This window comes from Stenella coeruleoalba (genome assembly GCF_951394435.1).
Source record: "Stenella coeruleoalba genome assembly, chromosome: 15".
NCBI classification, from domain to species: Eukaryota; Metazoa; Chordata; class Mammalia; order Artiodactyla; family Delphinidae; genus Stenella; species Stenella coeruleoalba.
In genome coordinates this window covers 27,582,762-27,604,791 of record NC_137161.1, presented here as the reverse complement: position 1 = coordinate 27,604,791, position 22,030 = coordinate 27,582,762, and positions in this window count along the sequence as shown.

The window sequence follows — 22,030 nt, the reverse complement described above, 5'->3', positions numbered from 1 at the left end:
GTCCACAAGTCACAGGGGACTGGACCCTTCCCTCTCTGGGCTTCACTATCCTCATCTGTAAAATGGGAGTGAGCAGCCCAGCCCTGCTTGCTTCACAGGGTTGCCATGGGACTCAAGTAAGATGGTCCCTTCCCTCAGCAAATGTTATTGAGTGCCTACTATGTGCCAGCAACTGTGCTAGGCTCTGTGGACACAGCCATGAACAAGACAGACAGACACCTGCTCTAAGGTGCCTTCAGTCTGGGGTGGGTGGGAGGAGACAGAAATTCAATAACCAAACAACGAAAAGCACAGTGACAGTGACAGGGGAACTATACAGTGCTATTGGAGCAAGGATATCAACTTAGGGGATGCGTCCTTGAAGGACGAGGAGGAGTTAGGTAAAGAGGAAAAAGAGGGTTCCAGGCAGAGGGAGCAGCATGTGCAAAGGCCCAGGGGCTGGCTCAGGGAGAAGCTTGAGAATATTCAGGAAGGGGAAGGAAGAGGCCAGTGCTCTGAAAGAGGCAGAGGAGGCAGAGCCTTGGGTGCCAGACTGAGAAGAGGACACAAAGATGTGGTCTAAACCGAAGGAAGCCAGGGCCGTTGGGGAGCCCAGAGCCTATAGGCTTTGCCATTCTCCAATGTGAGCAATGAACCTTGAGCAAGTTACTTCCCCTCTCAGAGCCTGGGTTTTCACTCCCAGTGAAAGAGGGGTCCCAATACCTATTTCGCCAAGGCTTTTGAAGATTAGAGAAGATCTATCTACTGTACGTAAAAGACCCTATCCCAATGCAAAAGACTTCTCCGTAGATGATGACCACTGTTATTATATCTCAGTAGCAGCCCATGGTATTTCTGAGTCTTCCTATTATTTCCTGTTTCTTGCACATCTGTCATCGCTAAAACTTGGTAGCCGACAAGTGGGAACGAACCCCAAAGGTTTTAGGAAAATTTTTGCACTGAGAAGAGCCAATCCATGCATTTGTTCTTTTTCCTGTCATTTGAGAAAGAACCCCAGGGTTCCACAGGAACCTACTTTGAGAACAATAACCCAACAGAACGGCAGAACCATAGAGGAGGATCTAACAAACGTGACATCTGTGCAACAGGTTCTGATGACTATAATAAAAGCCAAGGAGCATAGAATGTATTAGCCCCTAACGGGAAATACCAAAAGGAAATTGGATAAATAGTGGTAAATTCATACCATGGAAGGGTGTACTCACTGGGAAGGGGGACAAGGGCAGCTTTTAGGCTGCTAGGAATGTTTGTTTCTTGACCTGGGTGAGGGTTACACATGTGTTTAGTTTCATCAAGAATTCATCAAGCTGTACCTCTATGCATTTTTCTCTATGTATGTTTCTCTGTAGGTATGTTGGGGAGGGGAATTATACATGTACAAATATACTGTAAACACAAAGAAGGCTGTTTAGAGAGGAATTTGGCAAGAGCTAACAAAATTGTGTATGCATTTTACCCTTTGACACAGTAATCCTCGTTTCTAGGAATCTGCCCTAAGTGTACATAGACTATGCACAGTTATTCATTGCAGCTTCATTTGTATTAACAAAAGATTGGAATCAACGCGAGTGAATAAACTATGATACATTTATTACTGCATATCAAACTACCCTAATCTCTGGTGAAACATAACAACCATGTGTTTTATTTTGTTCATGGATTCTGTAGATCAGGAACTCAGACAGGGTACTGCAGGGATGGCTTGTCTCTACTCCATGAAGGCTGGGTCTCAGCTGGAAGACCCAGGTGGATGGAGGTGTCTGGAAGTTGAGGTGGGGCTGGGGGAGGGCTAGGAGAGGTAGGAGTGGAATCATCTGAAGGCTGTATTTCTGTCACCTGTGCTGGGATGCCCCAAAGGCTGGGCTTGGGCAGGACTGTTGACTGGAGCACCTACACGTGCCCTTTCCATATGGCTTGGGCTTGCTCCCAGCACGGCAGCTGCATTCTGAGAGGAAGCGTCCTGACAGCAAGCTTTCCAAACCGGGCCAACAACATAATTTGCAGGGCCCAATGCAAAATGAAAATGCGGGCCCCCTTGTTCAAACAGTAGGAGAAACGTGCCAGTAGGAGTATTGAAGTATAAAGCTGTTTCCTCTCTTCTAGTCTCTCTCAACTTGTCATGGTGTTTTTTATTTACTACTAAATGCTGTTCTAAGAAAAATTAATTTTAAATTATTAGCATGAATTTTACCATTCATGTTTATATTGTGCAATGACAGTTTTAAATGCAATCTAAGAGCATTTAACTCATATGTGGAATCACTGAAACTACACCGTCGGTATTGCATAGCTCATACATTCTTACCAGGACAGTGGAAATGTTGCACCAAACCAACTGAATTGCTTTTATTTCACTTCTTGATATTCACACATTTTACCGACACTCCCTACTTCCTACTTACTAATGAATGAGGAAGGCTGAAAGGAAAGGGAAGTATAAGGTGTCCTATGTTTCCCCTTCCTTCTATGTTATCATTTTCAGTGTAAGTGATTGGCTAAAACAGGGAAGTATCATGACTAAGAAAGGATATGTTAAGTTTCCTTGATTGTCCTTGTTTCTTGGAAGGCCATTACCTTTTTTCTGGGACCTAAGAAACTTCTAGTTTGAACAGAAAGCGTGGCCTCTTTGGTGCCCCTCCTTACCATAGATATAACACGCTTCCCTTGTACTCATTTTGAGTCTCGCTGAATGTCCATGCGTTGTGGGTTCACCAGAATTCTATGCTCATGGGGCACTGTGAACACTGTATGTGAATGGTGAACACCCATATCGCATGTTTCTCTTCTGCTCACACACAAGATCCATTGCCCATTGGACTTCACTTCCAATACACAGGTTCAAAGATAAAATGAAAAATTTCAAGATGACAATTATTAAGAATTTTAAGATGTGACAGCAGAGCATTAAAACAAGAGAGGAGCCCTTCTGAGCGTGTGGCCCTACATACAAAATAAGCTTGTTACAGAAGCCACGTAGCAGGCATCACAAACGCATATACTAATAAGGTAGCAAGGAATGAATGCACACATCTCCTGCCACATGAGCCACCATCCCATCAAACTTCACTTACAAAACACAAGTTCAAATATACCATCGTCAAGAAGGTTAAGACTACAGCAGAGCATTGAAACAAGAGAATGATCCTTCTGAAAATCACAGACAAATGGGAGTTCCCAGAGCCCCTGCTCTAAATTACACATGTGGAAACGTTTATAGGTGATGATATGGTGCATTATCTTGACTACGGTGGTTTCACGGGTGTATACGTATGTTAAAACTTACCAAATGCTTTGCTTTAAATACGTGTAATTCATCATGTCAGTTTTACTTCAGTAAAGCTGTTCTTTTTTTGTTATTAGATAAGATACAAGTTGTTATTTTCTCTTCCTGCCCAAATTTCCTCAGACATGGCATTGGGTAAACATAGAGGCTACCATACAGAACTGAGGAAATACAGATATTTCTTTTAATCCTCACAAATACTTCAAGTAACTGTCTCTGTTCTTTAAATGAGAAAATGAGATGAGGTGACTTGCTGTGATTTTTTTTTCCATTCTGCCCCGACTCCTTAGAAAGCACATCACAGAGCTATAATCATTGACCCGGTGCGGCACAAGGATGAGGATTAGCAAATGATGACCACAAATAAGCCATGCGATATATGTATTATTGTTATTGATATGATTTAACATTGGGGATGAAAACAATTAACCAGACTTGGCATTTTTGGAAAGATATATTGAGAGGTACAGCTGAGGAGCAGGGAGAGATATTCAGGGAGAATATTAAAGGGCCCCTTCTGGGGGACTCCTATCCCATGGACCATGGGGTGGGAAGAGCCTTTAGCTCTGTGGCTCAGATGGCTCACATCCAAAGACCCCTCTGGGGATTCAGTCTCCTCAGGCTATGAACCCCAGGACCCCTGTGTGGGTAGGGGGCAGGCTTTACTAGACTACTGTGATATTGTGATTTATAATAAGAAATATATAGATTTGGTCTTCATTCTGTTTCTGGCACTCACTTCTAAATCCTTGGAGTGAACACAGGCTGGAGGTTTTCACCAACAACCAATGAGTTAATCAACTGTGCCTGTGCAATGAAGCTGCCATAAAACCCCAAAAGGATGGGGTTCATAGAGCTTCTGGGCTGGAGAACACATGGAGGTGCAGGGAGAGTGGGGACCCAGGCAGGGCATGGAAGCTCCGCCCCCCCTTCCACATGCCTTGCCCTCCGCATCTCTTCCATCTGGCTGTTCCTAAGTTTTATCCTTTTACAATAAACTTGTGATCTAGTAGGTAAACTGGTTCCCTGAGTTCTGTGAGTTGCTCTGGCAAATTAATGAAACCTGGGGAGGGGGTCTTGGGAAACTCCGATTGATAGCTGGTCTGTCAGAAGCACAGGTGACAACCTGAACTTGAGACTCGTGTCTGAAGTGGAGGGAGGGCACTCTTGTAGGATCTGACACTAATTCCAGGTAGTGTCAGAACTGAGTTAAATTGTAGAACACACCCAGCTGGTGTCACAGAACTGCTTGATGTGTGGAAAACCCAGTCTGGCGTCAGCAGTGAAGTAGTGTTATAGTGGGGTATTGAGGGCCAAGAAGCCCTCCAAGAGTGTGGTTTTCCTTTACAGTTCCCAACAGCACTGCCACTCCCCACAGGCAGCCTGGCACAGGGACTGTGGTCCCAGATAGCCTTCAGTCACAGGTGCCCAAGAGAAGGGCTCACTATGGGAACTGCCTCTGCTTTCCTCCAAATTCCCCTCCCCCCAGGCTGTGCCCAGGTTACATGTCTAGACCCAGGCCAGAGGCTGAGCCCTGGGGTTAGGCTTGCCCTCCTACCCCACCTTCACCTGCTGCCCCTTCCCCCGGGCCTGGCCGCACTGTCCTTCCCCAACCCAGCCCTTCGGTTTCCAGGGCCCAAGGGATGTGGAGATGCAATTAATCCAAGTGATCCCAGAAGTCAGACAGAACCCCCCGAGTGGACAGGTGTTTGTGGTTCCCTTTTCTATATGCATTACACACACCCACGTACAGAAACGGAGATCCATACAACCACACGCATGACACCTGCCTAGGGACATTCACATGCATAAGCACAACACAGAGAACAAGCCCACAGCAGACCATAGGCTGTCAACACAGCTCTCAGATTAGATAAGGCACTACAACTTGATACCTGCGTGACCTTAAGCAAACTGTACAACCTCTCTGTGCCTCACATCCCCCTCTGTAACATGCTGGTAATAATACCTGCTCGTGGGGGTCACTGGAGGATTTAATCAATGCCCAGGGCTCCTCACATCTGTCTTGTCATGGATACCTTTGGATCTAGCCATGGAGCACTTCTCAGAACGATGTTTTCAAATGCTTGAAATAAAATGCATCAGATTTTGAAGGAAACAAATTTATTAAAATTGCGGTTATCAAAATATTTTTAAAGAACACAATTGTGACATAGTATTATATATGATTCTTTATTAACACTTATGGGGGGAGTGATAAATTAGGAGTTTGAGATTAACATATATACACTACTATATATAAAATAGGTTATCAACAAGGACCTACTGTATAGCACAGGGAACTCTTCTCAGTATTCTGTAATAACCTATATAGGACAAGAATCTAAAAAAGAATGGATGTATGTATTTGTATAAATGAATCACTTTGCTGTACACCTGAAGTTAACACAACATTGTAAATCAACTATACTCCAATACAAAATTTTAAATTTTTTTAATTAAAACACTTATTGCACGATCTAGTGGTGGATGTCATTAATACTGCAATTTCAAAGTAATGGTGGTTGTGAACAACATTCTGAGCTATCTGAAACCACTGATAGGATATGAAAGTAGCCATGGTTTCTAATGGTGACAAAGTTCCAGGCCCTAATACCACTGTGGCTTGTCTCCATGTTCATAACTGAAGAAAGTGCTGAATTTTTTTTTTTTTTTTAATTTTTGGCTGTGTTGGGTCTTCGTTTCTGTGCGAGGGCTTTCTCTAGTTGCAGCGAGCGGGGGCCACTCTTCATCGCGGTGCACGGGCCTCTCACTGTCGCGGCCTCCCTTGCTGAGGAGCACAGGCTCCAGACGCGCAGGCTCAGTAGCTGTGACGCACGGGCCCAGTTGCTCCACGGCATGTGGGATCCCCCCAGACCAGGGCTCGAACCCATGTCCCCTTCATTGGCAGGCAGATCCTCAACCACTGCGCCACCAGGGAAGCCCGAAAGTGCTGAATTTAATTAAACATGAATGAAGATAAATTCCATCCATGGACTGTGGTAAGACCCCAGTTAAGAATCCTTAAACGAATAGATATAAAATGCTTGGAACAGGACCTGACACATAGCAAGTGCATGACAAATATTATTATTACTATTATCTTATTAGTTATATAATTCATTTATGTGCAATTAATACTATAACTATATGGTTAAGGTAGTGTTAATATAATATGTAAGTGGGAGAGGAAAACTTCTGGGAGAAGAAAAGTGCCTTAAAAATAGCTGTCCAGTTTGAGCAGGAGTGAACTTTTGCTTCAACTTGAGATCTTTAAAAGGGGGAAGAATCCTCCCAGATTCACCAGTGTTGACTTAAGTTGAGAAGGAGAAAAGCAGCCCTGCCATCCGGGAGCTGGCACGGATGGTGATCACGTTGCTGCAAACTGGCCTGACACTCACAGGTGACAGCTGATGTCTCACCGAACATAAACAATTTCACAGACCACCAGCAACAGACAAGGTGCTCTGTGGCTGATGACTCAAGACAAAACCAAGACCGCTTGTAATCACGTCTCAGGCAGAATGACGAAACATTTTGCTGAGACACTGTCCCCCTACCCCACCTGACACAGTGACTGCTGCTTCTTCACCACTTACCAGAGTTAGCCTGGCTCTAGCCCACCTTCTCTTTAGAGAAGATTATCAAGGTCCCAAGCCTGTAATGACTCCCACTTCCTGACAGCATCCAATCGAGAGAAAAACCCCACTTCCCTAAACTCTCCTCAAAATCACTTCACACGAGCCCAAATCCTATGATAAGCCTTCTCTGACACCCTCTTACTGAGACACCTGGGTTCCCCATGGCATGCATTCCCTCCCTGCAGTGGGGGATAAAGCCCCCGTGTGTAACCACCACTGGTGTGCTCCTGGTGGTCCTGGGCTGGAGGCATGGACAGAACATTACTGATTCGTGTCGCTCACAAAATGAGGTCTCAGGTCTTGAAGCTTATAGTCTTCAAACAGCTATAATCTGAAACAAAGTTACAAATTAAATACTAACACACTACAAAACTAATAATAATAACCATAATGGTTATATTGTATATCTTATATATCTTATAGAAATAGAATATAATTACATAATTATTATTATTACTCTTAATCTACTGGGGTACTATTACATGTACTGTCCCTGCCTCACTCATTCAAGTCCCACAACCTCCCTATGAAGTAAATACTGAGTCCTTTTAGAATTAGGCTTGACTTCATGTAACAGAAAACTCAACAGATTGGCAAAAGAAAGGGGCTTGTGTAGCAGTTAGTTTTTGCCTCATAACAAACTACCCCACAAGCTAGTGGCTTAGACTGACCACTGATGTGCTCATTACCCTGTGGGTGGGCAGTGTGGCCCGGGCTCAGTGGGGATGGCTCGCCTCTGGGTCTGTCATCCATCTGAAGTCAGCTATGGTCGAAGGTCTCCCGCACGTGCCTGCTGCCTGGCTGTAGGCAAGGGTAGCGGAGGTGACCAGGCCACACGGCCTCTTTTCCTCCACAGGCTAGCGCTGCTTGCTCACATGGTGGTCTTAGGGTCCTGGGCGCAGCAGTCCCAATGCACAAGCCACTTTCATGCTTTGGCCTCTTCCCATTGGCTAAAGCAAGTCACTTGGCCCAGCCCAGACTCCAGGGATGGAGAGAGGGTCAGGTCTTGATGCCAGAAGCTATAAAGTCACATTGCAAAGGCATGAGCATGGAGGAATGGGAGGAATTTGAGACCATTGTTGTTGAAAATCTACCTCAGTTTGTTTTACTCTCATGTCGAGAAGTCTGGGGAACCAACAGAACGAGATCCCAAGGTCCAAAGGTGGAACAATTTGAGTAAAAAAAATAAAGTTTTACTGGATTACACCCCAAAGAATAAAATAAATATCTATGAGCCCATACTGATATAAATAAGTAAATAAACAAACAAATAGAAGAGATAACTCTCCTAAGAATTCGGAATAATTTACGTAGATACTCCACCCTTAAGGAGGGAAACTAACTCCCCACTTCTTGAGTGTGGGCTGTGCAAAGTGACCTTAATCCGAAAAGCACAGCATAGAAAGAGGGGAAAAGGAGTAACTTTACAGAGAGAACCTGACAGTGATCAAAGTTCACCGCCACACTAAGTCATGTTGACAGAACATGAGGAGGCGGCCACTTCAGGTCTGCGACCTCCCTCCCCAAACACATCACCCAGTCCAACTATAAGAAAATCATCAGACAAATCCCAATTGAGGGACATTTTTCAAAATACCTGACCAGTATTCCTCAAAACTGTCAAGGTCATCAAAAACAAGAAAAGTCTGAGAAATTTTGATAGCCAAGAGGAGCCTAAGGGGACATGATGACTAAATGTAATGTGGTGTCCTAGATGGGATCCTGGAATAGAAGAGGGACATTTGGGGAAAACTGAGGAAATCTGAATGAAGAATGGACTTTTTAGTTAATAATAATGTAACAATATTGGTTCATTAATGGTGACAAATGTAGCATACTAATATAAGATGTTAATAATAAGGGAAACTGGGTGTGGGGTATATAGGAAGTCTCTGTATTATGCAATAATCCTGTAAACCTAAAACTGTTCTTTCAAAAAAGAAAAAAGTTTATTTTAAAAAAGAAATCTGGAAAGATCATTCTGGGCCAGGGCTGGTGCAGCCTCCATGGTGTCACCAATGTCTCAGGTTCCTTCCGGCTTCATGTTGTTTCATCCTTAACCATACATGGTTTCATCCTCCAGGTCCTTTTTGATCCAAGATAGTTGCTGGGGCTCCAGCCTTAATGCCTGAGTTCCATGTAGGAAGAGAAAAAAGGGCAAATTGCTTTTCTTCTCAGCTGCATCAGCATCTTCTAAGGATATTTCCAACAAAACTCACTTAACAACTTCCACTCATTAGCTAGCTGCAAGAGAGACTAGGAATGTAGTGTTTTGGCTGGGTACGTTGCTACCAGGAATAAAATCAGGGTTTGGTCAACAAAGAAAAGGAAGAGAAGGGAATTGCATAGGGAACCAGCAGTCTTTCGAGTGCTATTATAGTTCCATTTTAGAGATGAGAAAACTGAGGCTCAGAGAGGTTGAGTGACTTGCCCATAGTCTGAGGACTAGGCAAGGAGGAAGATGGATTTGAACTCAGGAATCGTGTCTCTTAAGCCCTAACCACTAAGTTATGCTGTCACAGCATCAATGTAACAATATTAATTTAGTGATATGGACAACGTTGCTTTGCTAAACCTGAATTGTCACTAGCAGTGTGAATGTGGGACACTCGATTGTGCTGCCATTTCTTTTGGGTTCGTCACACATTTCCATCCAACTCTGTGTGCTGCTGACTTTATTCTCCCACCGCTTGTCTCTGATTTACCCATGGCAAAACTTCCTTCCCACCCTCTACCTCTGCATCACATGGCCTTCACTTAGCAGGAATTCATTTTACATATCAAGGCCACGCCTGCCTCTTCTCACCACTCCGAGCTGGTTACAGTGGTAAAGCATTGTGGTCAAGATCACAGACTCCGGGGCGAGCAACTAAGCCCGTGCGCCACAACTACTGAGCCTGTGCTCTAGAGCCCGTGAGTGACGACTACTGAGCCCATGTGCCACAACTACTGAAGCCCACGCGCCTAGAGCCCGTGCTCTGCAACAAGAAAAGCCACCACAATGAGAAGCCCGCGCACACCGCAACGAAGAGTAGCCCCCGATTGCCACAACTAGAGAAAGCCCGCGCACAGCAACAAAAACTCAATGCAGCCAAAAATAAAATAAATCAAAAATAAATTTTTTAAAAATAAATAAAGGTAAGCAAAATTACCTTAAAAAGAAAGATCACAGGCTCCGAAGTCAGCCTGGGTTCCAATCTTGGCTGCACCCCATACTCGCTGTTGACCTTGTTGCAAATTACTTAACCCCTCTGTGCCTCAACTTCCTCTGTGAAATGGGGATAATAATAGTACCTATCTTATAGGGTTGTTGTGAGGGTTAAATGAATACTACATGAAAAGTACAAAACACAGTACCCAGCCCATGGTTAGTTCTCAATAAATGTTATTCTTTGATGCCAGTGTGACCCCAAATCCAAACACAATCTCAGATAGGACTCACCTATGGTCATGCAGATGGTTCATGATATATTCGAGTGACTTTTTTAGGGTTACTGTCAAAATGAAAGCAAGCAACTTAAAAAGTCTTATGGGGAGCTCGTTAACCACTACCCCCAGTGCATCCCCAAACACCAGCTTGGGAAACACTGATTTAGAGCAAAAAGCACAGGCTTTTCAGATCTGGCTCAAACTGCCATGAACTTGTGGTGCGACTTTGGACAAGTCTGTCTTGGGGCTCGCTGGGCTCAGTTTGCTCGGCCCCTGAATGTGACATTGATAATATTGCTGGGCCAAATGTGACGACTGGTTGGGAAAGGAATTTGTGATCTGTGAAGCGCTTGGGGCCTGAGGTTCACCTGGGGGAAACAGCCCTGCCACTAATTAGAGACAAGCTTCCTACTCCAGGGACTGTCCCATCCCCAGGGCTGGCACTTGGGGGACCCAGGAGCTCTCCAGGGTCTGTCCTAAACTTGCTGTGTGGCTTTAAGTTAAACCCCTCCTTCCTCTCCCTGGTCCTCAGTTTCCCCATCTGCTCATTGAGGTCCCCTGTGGTCCCATCCCACTGGACCACACAGAGAGGCTGAGTGATTTGCCTAAGGTCACACAGCCAGAAAGTTGTGGAGAACCAGACTTCGAGTCCAGAACTCTTTCTGGGCAGAAACAACTGACAGCTTCCTGCATGGACCAGAAGGTTACTGCCCCATCCCACAGTCAGCCCTCAACCCGCCACAATGCTCTGTCCCACCAGTCACCATGTTGGCCAAGGCGAAGTTGGGTGACAAACACCAGAAAGCGACTAACCGAGGGCCTGGCTGTGGATTTATGGGAGGATTTATGCCTATGTGCCCTCTATTCAAGTTTCAAATTTCTGGGAGAGACTCTGGCCTGCCCAGCCTGCAGTCAGGTGTCTGGAAGCACCTGAGAACTAGCTGTGGTCAGAGGACAGCGCGCATAATTCAAACATGGCCAGCGGGGACCTCGTGGCGATGCCCACCCCAGTTTGTGTCTATGATACACATTCCCTCCTCCAGGTGTTTGCACAAGATACTGGTATTCCTCTAGAGAAAAGCAAGAGGTGGTTCTCAGAACTGGGAAGAGAAATAAATGCATATTTTTGTTTCCCAAAACCTGCCTGTGGGGTTGCCGTTTATAAGCACTGTGATACTGGAGGCTTGGTTCAAGATGGGTGCAGGGCCAGAGGGCTGGGGGAAAAGAACTAGTTTTATTTTCCCAGCAGTTTGTAGGCCCAGCCCACAAACATTTGTGTCCAAGGAAACCAAACTTCCCCCACCCCGGGAGGCTCTGCCCTATTGCCCCTGTGAGCGGGCACCACCTTACTTACATGCTTGGGACGATGATAATGATGACAATAATAAAACTAGCTGACATTTTCTGAGACACTAGCCTAGGTATCTGACCTGCGTCTCTCAGGTAATGGTAGGTATTATTAATAGCCCATTTTACAAGTTAAAAAACTGGGGCTGAGAGAGCTTAAGTGACGTATCCAAGGTCACACAACTGATAAGAAGCAGAGCCAGAATTTGAACCTTAAAATGGTCAACTGTTAGAGCTAAAAGGGCCCCCAAAACACATCTAAGCCATGAGATCAATTAACAGATGGGGAAACTGAGGCCCATAGGAAGGAAGAGGTTGGGGACGTGCATTTGTGCATTTACGGAGCTCCCACTAACAGTTTCATGTACCTGAGCTCACTGGCCATCTGGAGGAAGGCATTCCTGCTCCCATTTCGTGGATCGGACACTGCAGCTCAACAAAGGGGTTTCCCTTGGCCAGAGTCTTACAGCCAGTGAATGGCAGAGCTGGGATTCTAGCCACGGTTCCTCTGACCTGCCTGTGCTTTGTCCCTCTCCCCGGGGCTCTCAGATTCAGGCCTGGCTCTTATGCCCTTGGGCCCTGCTCTGCTGCGGGCGAGGGTGCTCCTCCCTCCCGGTCACTGGGCCTGGCCTGACGGGGAACCTGCCTGAGCTTGCTGGCCCGGGAGCTGAGGGTATTCAGTGGGTGGGCAGAAGCCAGCTCTCTAGGAGGGGTTGGCAGAGGAGCTGGTACCGCAGCCTCTTAGGAGACGAGGGGCTGGTCCTGGCAGGGCCTCTAGCGCTTGGGCAGCTTCTTCCTGACACTTCCTCCCTGCGGGGACCAGGGTTCGAGGCCCAGCTACTCTCTGGGTCCCGGTTTCCCCATCTGTAGAAGAGGAGGTTGAACTCAGTGGTTGCCAAGGACCTCTTGAGCTCTGACACTGTAGGATTCTAGGATGCCCGTATTAGTCACCTACTGCTGAGCAAAACATTATCACCAACTTAGTGACTGAAAACAACATCTTACAGTTTCTGTGGGTCAGAGTCCGGGCATGGCACAGCTGGGTTCTCTGCTCAGGGTCCCACCAGGCTGAATCAAGCTGTCAGCTGGGCCGTGTTCCGTTGCAGAGGCGCAGGGTCTTCTTCCAAGTTCATTCAGGTGACCTGCAGAGTCCAGTTCCTTGGGGTTGCTGGCCTGAGTTACAAATTTCCTTGCTGGCTGTTGGCCGGCAGTAACTCTCAGCTCCTAAAGGCCACCTCGGGGCCAAGCCATCCTTCATGTCCTTATTTCCCTCACCTCCCATATCCAATGCTTCCACTGCGGCTCCACCTTCAGAGTAGACCCAGAATCTGACGTCCTCACCCTCTGCCACCTTAACCCCAGTCAGCTCTTGCATATCCCACCAGGACTATTGCAGTAGCCTTCTTGCTGGCCTCCCTGCTCCCTGTCCTACAGCCCATTCTCCACTTGGAGATCTGGGAAGGGGGTTGTTAAAATACAAGCCCAATCCTGTCCCACCTCTGCTCAGAACCCTCCCATGGGTTCTCAGAGTAAAAGCCAATGTCCTCACCATGACCTACAGGGCCAGACACCATCCAGCCCTGTTACACACTGACCTCACCTCCTAGGCCTCTCTGCCTCACTCACCCTGATCCCAACAAATTGGCCTCCACGCTGTTCTTCACACACACCATCCACCAGTTCCCTCTGCCTAGAATACTCTTCCCTGCAGACACCACAAGGCTCCCCTCACCTCCTCTGGTCTCTGCTGAAATGTCACCTGGTGAAGCTTGCCCTCACCACCCTATTTAAAAGCACAATTCTCACTTTTAATAAAGTTACACATACACTTTCTACTAGACCCAGCAATTCCACTCCCAGGTATTTACCCAAGAGAAATGAAAATATACGTGCACACAAACAGTTGTACATGAATATCCGAAGCAGGTTTATTCATAACAGCCAAAAAGTGGAAACAACCCAGATGACCGTCAATAGGTTGGATGAATAAACAAAACATGGTCATGGGATGCTCAGCGACCAGAAGGAACTAACACACAACAGCATGGATGAATCACAAATGTGTTACACTGAGTGAAAGAAGCCAGATTTCACTTGTGTGAACACCAGAAAAGACAAATCCAATCCACAGTGAAGGAAGACTGACCAGCAAGTTTCTAGATGGGAAGCGGGGTGGGAGTTGGGGATTGACTGCCAAGGTGCATGTGGGAACTTTACAGGATGGATGGAAATGTCTATAACTTGTCTGGAGTGGTGGATACACACATGTATACAACTGTCAGCTCACCAAACTATACACCTAAAATGGGTCAGTTTTATTGTATATCAATTCTACGCCAGTAAAAATGGAAAAACCCTAGAGCCCCGCCTCCTTTCCCTGCTTCTTCTTCCTCCACAGCACTTCCACTCGCTGGCAGGTATTGCCTTTCCCCACACCGGAGGGCACGAGGTTTTATTTGTTTGGTTCTCTGCTGTTTCTGTAGTGGCTAGAAGAGTCGGCACATAGTAGGTGCTTAAAGAGTATTGGGTAGATGGATGAATTCAGTTCCTGAAGGCTCAGAGCTAGTTAACGGGGGTGGCTGTTTCAGTGTCCACACGCCCACCTGGAGGTTGCGAGACAAACCCCAGACAGCCAGGCCTGTGGGACTGCGGGAAGTGCCCTCCCTCAACTGGGGGCTGTGTCACCACTCGAGCATTTGGATGACGTCATTCCCAGGGATGTGTCATGCCCACCACCAGGCAGTCCAGCCAGGAACCTGATGCCCATTGGCTGGGGTTTCCTGTGAGTGCCGTGTGTGGGGAAACCAAAATATTACTGTAGAGGGTGGAGCCACAAAACCAAGCCACGCAGAGCCCAGAATGCAGCCGTGGCTGCCCCAGGGGAGATGGGGAGCCGACTGGGCCTGCAGCCTGAGGTTTTCTGTCTGTCTGTTTCAGGTTTCTTGCCGTCTACTTTATGTTACTTTATTTTGGATTTATTTTTATTTTTTCTGCATAGATAATACATTCACATGGTTCAAAATTCAAATGGTACAAAGAGGAAGAAGTGAGTCTCCCTCCCACCCTGGCTCCAGGCAGCCAGTGTATCAGGTTCCCTGTGTAGCTCTCCAGGAGATTGAAGGCCAGTACAAGAGGGTTTGGGCACATATTCTGGTTTCAACAAACGTAGCACGTGGCGCCTGGTCTCACACCTTGCTCTGTTCATGGAACCAAGTACCTTGCCAGTCCACACCAGCGCGTGCAGTGCACCTTCCCAGTGCCGCAATGGGACATTACGTGGCTGGGCTGAGCTGATGTAACCACTTCTCATTGACAGATATATCCAGTTGTTTGCTATTACAAACAATGGCGTAATAAATACCTATAGCCTTTGTATGGGGTACTTTTACACTTAAGTAGTTATTTGCCCACATTTAAACAGCGAGAGAACAACATACTAAATTCTTTTTGAGGGAATTCCCTGGCAGTCCAGTGGTTAGGACTCCGTGCTTCCACTGCTGGGGGCCCAGATTCAATCCCTGGTTGGGGAACTAAGATCCCACAAGCCGTGTGGTGCGGCCAAAAACATAAAATAAAATAAATGCTTTCTGAGATCTCGCTTTTCACGAGAACCCAGAAGTTTTGGGCCCACTGAGCCCCCGTTCTCAGTAGTGAGCCTGGGCTGGGACAGGGCCCCACTGCCCCTTAAGCTGGGGCAGGCCCTCTCCATTCACCTGGGCCCCATCCCATTTTGCCAAGAGGCACACCGAGACCCAGAGAGGGAGTGACACACCTGCCTGAATAAACGCCACTGGGTCGGTCTCAAGGATCCCAGAAGAGTGAGTGCTGGGGTCCCAGCCCCCTCAAACTCACCTCCCTCCCCACCTCTGCCCTCCTTGGCCACGTGACCTTGAGCACATGGCTTCACCTTTCTAAGACTTCGTTGGAGGATGTGGTAAATGGTACCCATGTCACAATGGCACTCATGCCCAGGAATGAGCTCCCCTGGGAGCACTTTGCTCTGTGCCAGGCACACAGTAGGGGCTTGGGGCCTCATAGATGCTCATAGTTGGTTTGTCTATGTGATTCTTCCAACTGTTTGAATGCTTAAATACTGGAAACTAATTCAATTTTTTAAAACCTGGTCAATGCATATAATGTTAGTCCTACCGGTGTCCAGATCTAAGGGATTTGTCCTATTGGCAGACATTGAGGTGGGGGACAGTGGTAACCCAACAGTCCACCCAGTTAGGATGCAGCAAAGGTGGGATCTCAACCCAGGCATTTTGATTCCACAAGTTGTTAACCTCCAGCCTATCAGAGACTCTGGGAGCTGGTGGTGAAGGGAGGGCACTGGTAGCGAGGTTTAACCGTGATAATGCCACCCTACACACACACACACACACACACACACACACACAATACAAGACACACACGCACAGAGGCAGGCAGGGCAGCGCAGGGCTGTGCCGACCTGGGTTCCCCCATAACTGCACTAGGTCCTGGCTATGTAACCTCCAACGAGGCAGCTGTCCACTCTGAGGCTTAATGCTCCCACCAGTAAAGCAGTTACCATGCAGAGTGAAATTAGACACAGACCAAGAAGGAGTTTTGCAAGCTGCAAAGGTTGCAGACATGTAGAAGATTAAGGGATTTACCCTGCCAGTGGACACTGAGAAAGGAAGGGGAGGTGCGGAGGGAGGTTGGCGGCATCCAATAGGCCCAGTTTGCCCTTAAGAACCTCCCAGGGCTGCCTGGCCCAGCTGTCAGGCGGCCTGATTCCAGCCCAGCGCCAGGCTGGCAGGCTCCAGACAGAGCCCCCTGGCTCCAGCTGCGTGCCACAGTGAGGGTAAGGGGCCAGCCTAGGGGTTGGGCTAGGCTATTTTCATCCCCAGGAAGGCAATGGAGAAGGCCCCAGTTCCCTTCCTCCCTGACAGGCCCTAACCCTCCATAGCCTGGAGTCTTCCTTTCCAAACCCAGAACGAACCTAGAGACCACAAACACCTCACAGCACAGCTGGGGAAACCAAGGAACAGAAAGGTGAATGATTTCTCTAGTTCACCCAGCTGGGGCTTGAAGCCAGCTCTCCTAATTTCTAGGAGTCAGTTCTTTCCAGCATGCCATTCACTCACTTGTTTTCACTCATTCCTTCACCCAACAGGTGGTTATGAAACACCTCTTGTTCCCCAGGGGAGGGGGACACAGCCTAGACAAAGTAGAGCCCATGCCTCCTGGAGCTGCATTCTAGTGAGAGACACACACAAGAAATATAATGTGGCCTTTGTTTACTGTAAGTGTCGGTGGGAGGTGGGGTGAGGGAGTATTTTTCTAGGAAGAAAAATAAACCAGGGTAGGGAACTAGTGGCTGTTGCGTGCTGATGGTTTAGCTGCGGAAAGCAGTGAATGGGTGGGTCAGAGAAGGCCTCTCTGAGGAGGTGACATGTGGGCAGAGACCTGAATGAAGTGAGGGCATGAGTCATGTGGATACCTAGAGTAGGATAGATGCTGGCAGTGGAAATAGTAAGTACAAAGTCCCTGAGGTAGAAATGTGTCTATTGTGTTTCAGGAACATCGAGGAAGCAGCGGACTGTATCAGAGTAGGTAAAGGGGAAGGGGGAGGAGTCACAGGGATCCTGGTCATGAGGGCCTTGTAGAACACTGTTAGACCTTTGGGGTTTTTTTTCAGGCTGCCTGGCAAGATAGACCCTCCCATTGTTCAAAAGCTCTGATAGCCTCAGACAGTCAGGCCCTTATGCTCCAGGTTCAGCCTCACCTACTCTCTCTGTTCCAATAATCTACTCCTCCCACCACAGGGCCTTTGCACATGCTGGTCCTTCAATCTGTAATCCTTTTCCACTCCTATCCTCTCTTCTCCTGCTTAACTCCTACCTATCCTTCACATCTCAGCTCAGATATCTCAGGCTTCCGAGACCTCCCTGGTCAGGTCAGCAACCTCTCCTTCCTTCAGGACCTAATCTTAGTGATCATAAAATTATTGGGATGATCAACTGGTGTCTGTCCACAACCTAGACTAAGCCTCCCAAGGGCAAGTGTTTTGGTTCATTTTGTTCACTGCAATCTCCCCAGGGCGTGCCAAGGGCTTGGCATGTAGTAGGCCCTAATAAATATGTGTTGCATGAATGAACAAATGAATGGAATAAGCACTTACAAAGACCATCTCATGTCATTCAATTTTATCCAGTTTACAGAGCTCAGAGAGGCGAGGCAACTTGGCGAAGATCAGACAAGTGGCGGCACCAAAAAATCCAGCTTCTTCTGATTCCAAAGGTGGGAACTTTCCCCAGTTCTTTACCCAGCACACATAGGCTGTGATAAATTGAAAGCCAGCTGCAAAAATTCCTCCATGCCTGTACTCATGCCCTTTGCAGTATGACTAAGAAATGGAATCTGTTTCTTTACCCCTTGAATCTGACTTGACCATGTCACTTTGGCCAATGGAACATTAGTAATCATAACTCAAGAAGAGGCTTTAAAAAGCACTGGTGCATTGGAGCTGAACACGAAACCTCAAGATCACCATGTGAATGAGCCCGTGCTAGCCTCCTGGAGGTGAACTGAAGCACCCCAGCAAACAGCCCGCCAACTGCCAGACATGTGAGTGAGGCCCTCCAAGATCACCAAGCCCCAGCTGACTGCAGCTACATCGGTGAGCCTAGGTAAAACCAGAACTGCCCAGCTGATCCCAGACCAGATTGCCAATTCGTAGAATCATAAACTAATAATTTGTTGTTTTAGGCCACTGGGTCTAGGGTGGCCTGTTACACAGCAAGGGCTATCTGATACATATACCTGGTGAACACACACTGTGCAGACAACATCTATGCACATATGCGCATAAATGCACACAGATAACTTTTCATATAAAATCTGTTGGCACCCATACAGACACTCACTAGCCCCTACAAGTCTCACACACACACACAGAGCCATCACCCAACCCCACACACACCTCTATCCAGACCACTCTCCTGGCTGCCAATGTAATGTAATGTCAATGTAAATGCCAATCTGGGAACAGATGGGTTGATACTGCCCAAGCTCTATGTTGCTGGCACTGCCCAGTACAGTTCCAGGGGTGAAGAAGGACCCAGTAGACTTTTGCTGAATGAATCGATGAATAAAGCGAAGGGCACAGGACAAGCCAGAGGTTGGCAGCTGTGAGCAGACAGTGCTGAGGGGTTCCTGTGGGTAAATGGAGAGGCCTGGCAGGGGTGTCACAGCCTCAGTTTTTATTCCTCTTAGAGACCCACGTGAGCAGGGACAGAGCGTGGATGCTAACAAAGGCTTATCTTACAAATTGTACTTGTGCTTGAGATTCTAGTTTTTAAATTGGTCCCATTGTTGTTTTTGAAAGGGGGGGTGGGATTGTTAAAAAGCATATGAAGGGTTTCAGGAAGAAAACTGGAACCAATAAAGTATCTTCTATGTGTAACCATGGAGAAATTGAGGATGTCAGAGAATTAAGGGTGAGTAAAGAAGAAACTAAGCAAATGAAAAACCAAAGCAGGTAGTAACTCCAGGAAGAACAGAGTTGCACAAAAAGGGAAATGTAACTGTAATATGCAACTTGGAAAGAAACAATATTTATATGGTCACAATATAAATAACATTAATTAATCATTTAATGAAAAATTGTGATAAATGTAGATTTTGAAAGGAAAGGAGGTAGAGAAAAATTGTCTTCCTTGATAATAAAAACTACAAAAAGAAAGAGTTTTGACCACTTACTGGGTGGTGTGCCTTATTCTAGGCACTTCACATGTTGAATCCTCATAACAGTCCAATAACTTCAATATTCTTATTACTCTCATTTTACAAATGAGGAAACTGAGGCATCGGGTGGTTAAGTCACTTGCCCAAGGTCATCTGGCCAGTAAGGAGAAGGGCTGGAATTCAAACCCAGACAGTCAGGCTGCAGAAGCCACACTGTGGGAACATCAGACCTGAAAGTCAATATTTGCCTAAAATAATCAAGAAAATAGCAGGAGGGCTTCCCTGGTGGCGCAGTGGTTTAGAGTCCGCCTGCCGATGCAGGGGGCGCGGGTTCTTGCCCCGGTCTGGGAGGATCCCACGTGCCGCGGAGCAGCTGGGCCCGTAAGCCATGGCCGCTGAGCCTGCGCGTCCGGAGCCTGTGCTCTGCAACGGGAGAGGCCACGGCAGTGAGAGGCCACGGCAGTGAGAGGCCCGCGTACCAAAAAAAAAAAGAAAATAGCAGGAAAAGAATGTTACTTAGAAATACAGAGGAAAGTACCAGAAGAAATAGTTTAAAAAGTTGACTGTGGTTGCTTTGGGGAGCAGGGCTGGGAGTGGGAAGCACAGGGCAAGGGAATGTTTTTATTAGTAGTATTTATATAGATCCATCCATGAGTTGGGGACAGGAACTGACGGAAGGAACGTGAGGGAACTTTTCACGGCTCTATATCCTGACTAGGGTTTGGAGTACAGTATGTACTTGTCTAAACTCAGCAAATGGTCCTTTAAGATCTATGCATTTCACTGTATATAAATTTTACCTCCCACTCCCAAGAATAACCATAAACAGATACAGAACTCTAGCTAATGAAATGCATGCTGAAGTGCCTTTAAGGGGAAGGGTACTGATGTTTGCAGCCTACTTTGAAAAGCTTCAAAAAATAACAAGTTGTTTTAATGGGTGGATAGATGGATAGATGTCTGATAGAGGAAATACAGCAAAATATTAACAACTGTGCATCTAGTAGGTGATATATCAGTGTTCACTATATAATACTTTCAACTTTGAAATTTTTCTTAATAAAATTTTGGGGGAAATATATGAATATATTTTATGAAAAATAATATTAAATTAAAAAAAAACTGGATGGGGCACTTCTGTCTTGGGCCTGGATGGACCTGCATACTCCCCCTGGACACAGGATGTCAGGCAGGATGGGGGTCTCCTCCCCCTGGTCCCCTTCAGCAACTCATTAACAAAGCCAGAACCATTTCATCAGGGACAGGAACAATGCCCCTTGCTATATCCCATCCTCTGCCAAAAGGATAAACTGAGGTCCGGCAGGTAGGGATGGGTACATTTCCCAGTGGGCCCATCACACCTTCATGACAGAAGTAGCCAGCCAGGTTGCCAGTCTCCTAAGCCCACATGTGTATAATTAGCTGGTGGGAAATAGATCAGGGAGCAGATATCTCATCTCTGCCTAATTAGGGGCTAGGCAGCTGGGGCCAATCTGGCCTGGGGAAGTTACTATGGAGGCCAGGCGGCCCCAGGGGACAGGGCAGCAGCTGCAGGCCCTCAGAGGGCCTGAAACACAGGGGCTGCCACTCACTGTCCCTCACACTCCAACTGGAGGCAAAACAATAGAGGGCCTGTTTCTGCAGATCCCCGAGGCTGGTAGACCGGTGGGTAAGGGGAGTGGCAGAAGCCCCTAGCCGCTCCCTCCACAGAATCCTGGAGGAGGGGAAGCCCTCCCAGAACGAGGCAGCCCCTGTCAGAGAAATCAAGGCTCAATGTGGCACTTTCCCCACTTCCAAGAATCCCTCCCTGCTTTCTTCCAACAGACCCTCCCAATGCTCCTCTCGGCTCCCCCTGGCCCAGCTCCTAGGAACAGCTCTGGTCTTAGGGCAGAAGTCCCTGAGTGTAAATGACTAGTTTCTGCTTAGCTGCCCCTTCCCTCCCCCTAGACTTGGCAGGGCCCATGGCTGTCTTGTCAACCGCTGGGCATCCAGTAGGTGCTCAATAGTGACTAGGAGGAAAGGCCGCCAGAATGGGGAAGAGAGGTGAGGCGTGTGTCGGGAGAATCAAGGAGCCAGAGTGCCGGTGACTGGGGTGTCCAGCAGCCCAGGGTGTGACCCCAGGCTGGAGTGCAGGCCCGCTCTGTGACAGCCCGCAAGCCACTACCCCTCCCTGCTCTAAGACAAGAGGTGACCTTCTCAGGTGACCATAAAGAAGCCACCTTGAGGACTCAGTGACAGGTTTAGTATGAAAGGTCTGAGCCCAGTACTGAAACTTCCTCCAGGAACAAGGGGTCTCCCAGCCCATCACCAACAGTCCTGTGACCCAAACCTCAATTTCTTCACACGTAAAATGCAGCCAACACTCCCACCTTCTTGTGTTTCTGGGGGTCTGGCAGCTCATGGCAAGGGGCAACCCTTAGCACCGACTTCTGTCTGGGTGGCCTTGGAGGGAAAGGTCTTTGACACCTCAAAGGACACGACCTCTGCAGAGCTTACCCAGATTATCCCCCCGACCCCATCACTCCTTTAACCTGGGGACCAGAAGGCGCCACTCCTGAGTTGCCAAACTTGCTGGGAGCCTATGGTGGGTCATCCCCCTCCTATGCCTCAGTCTCCC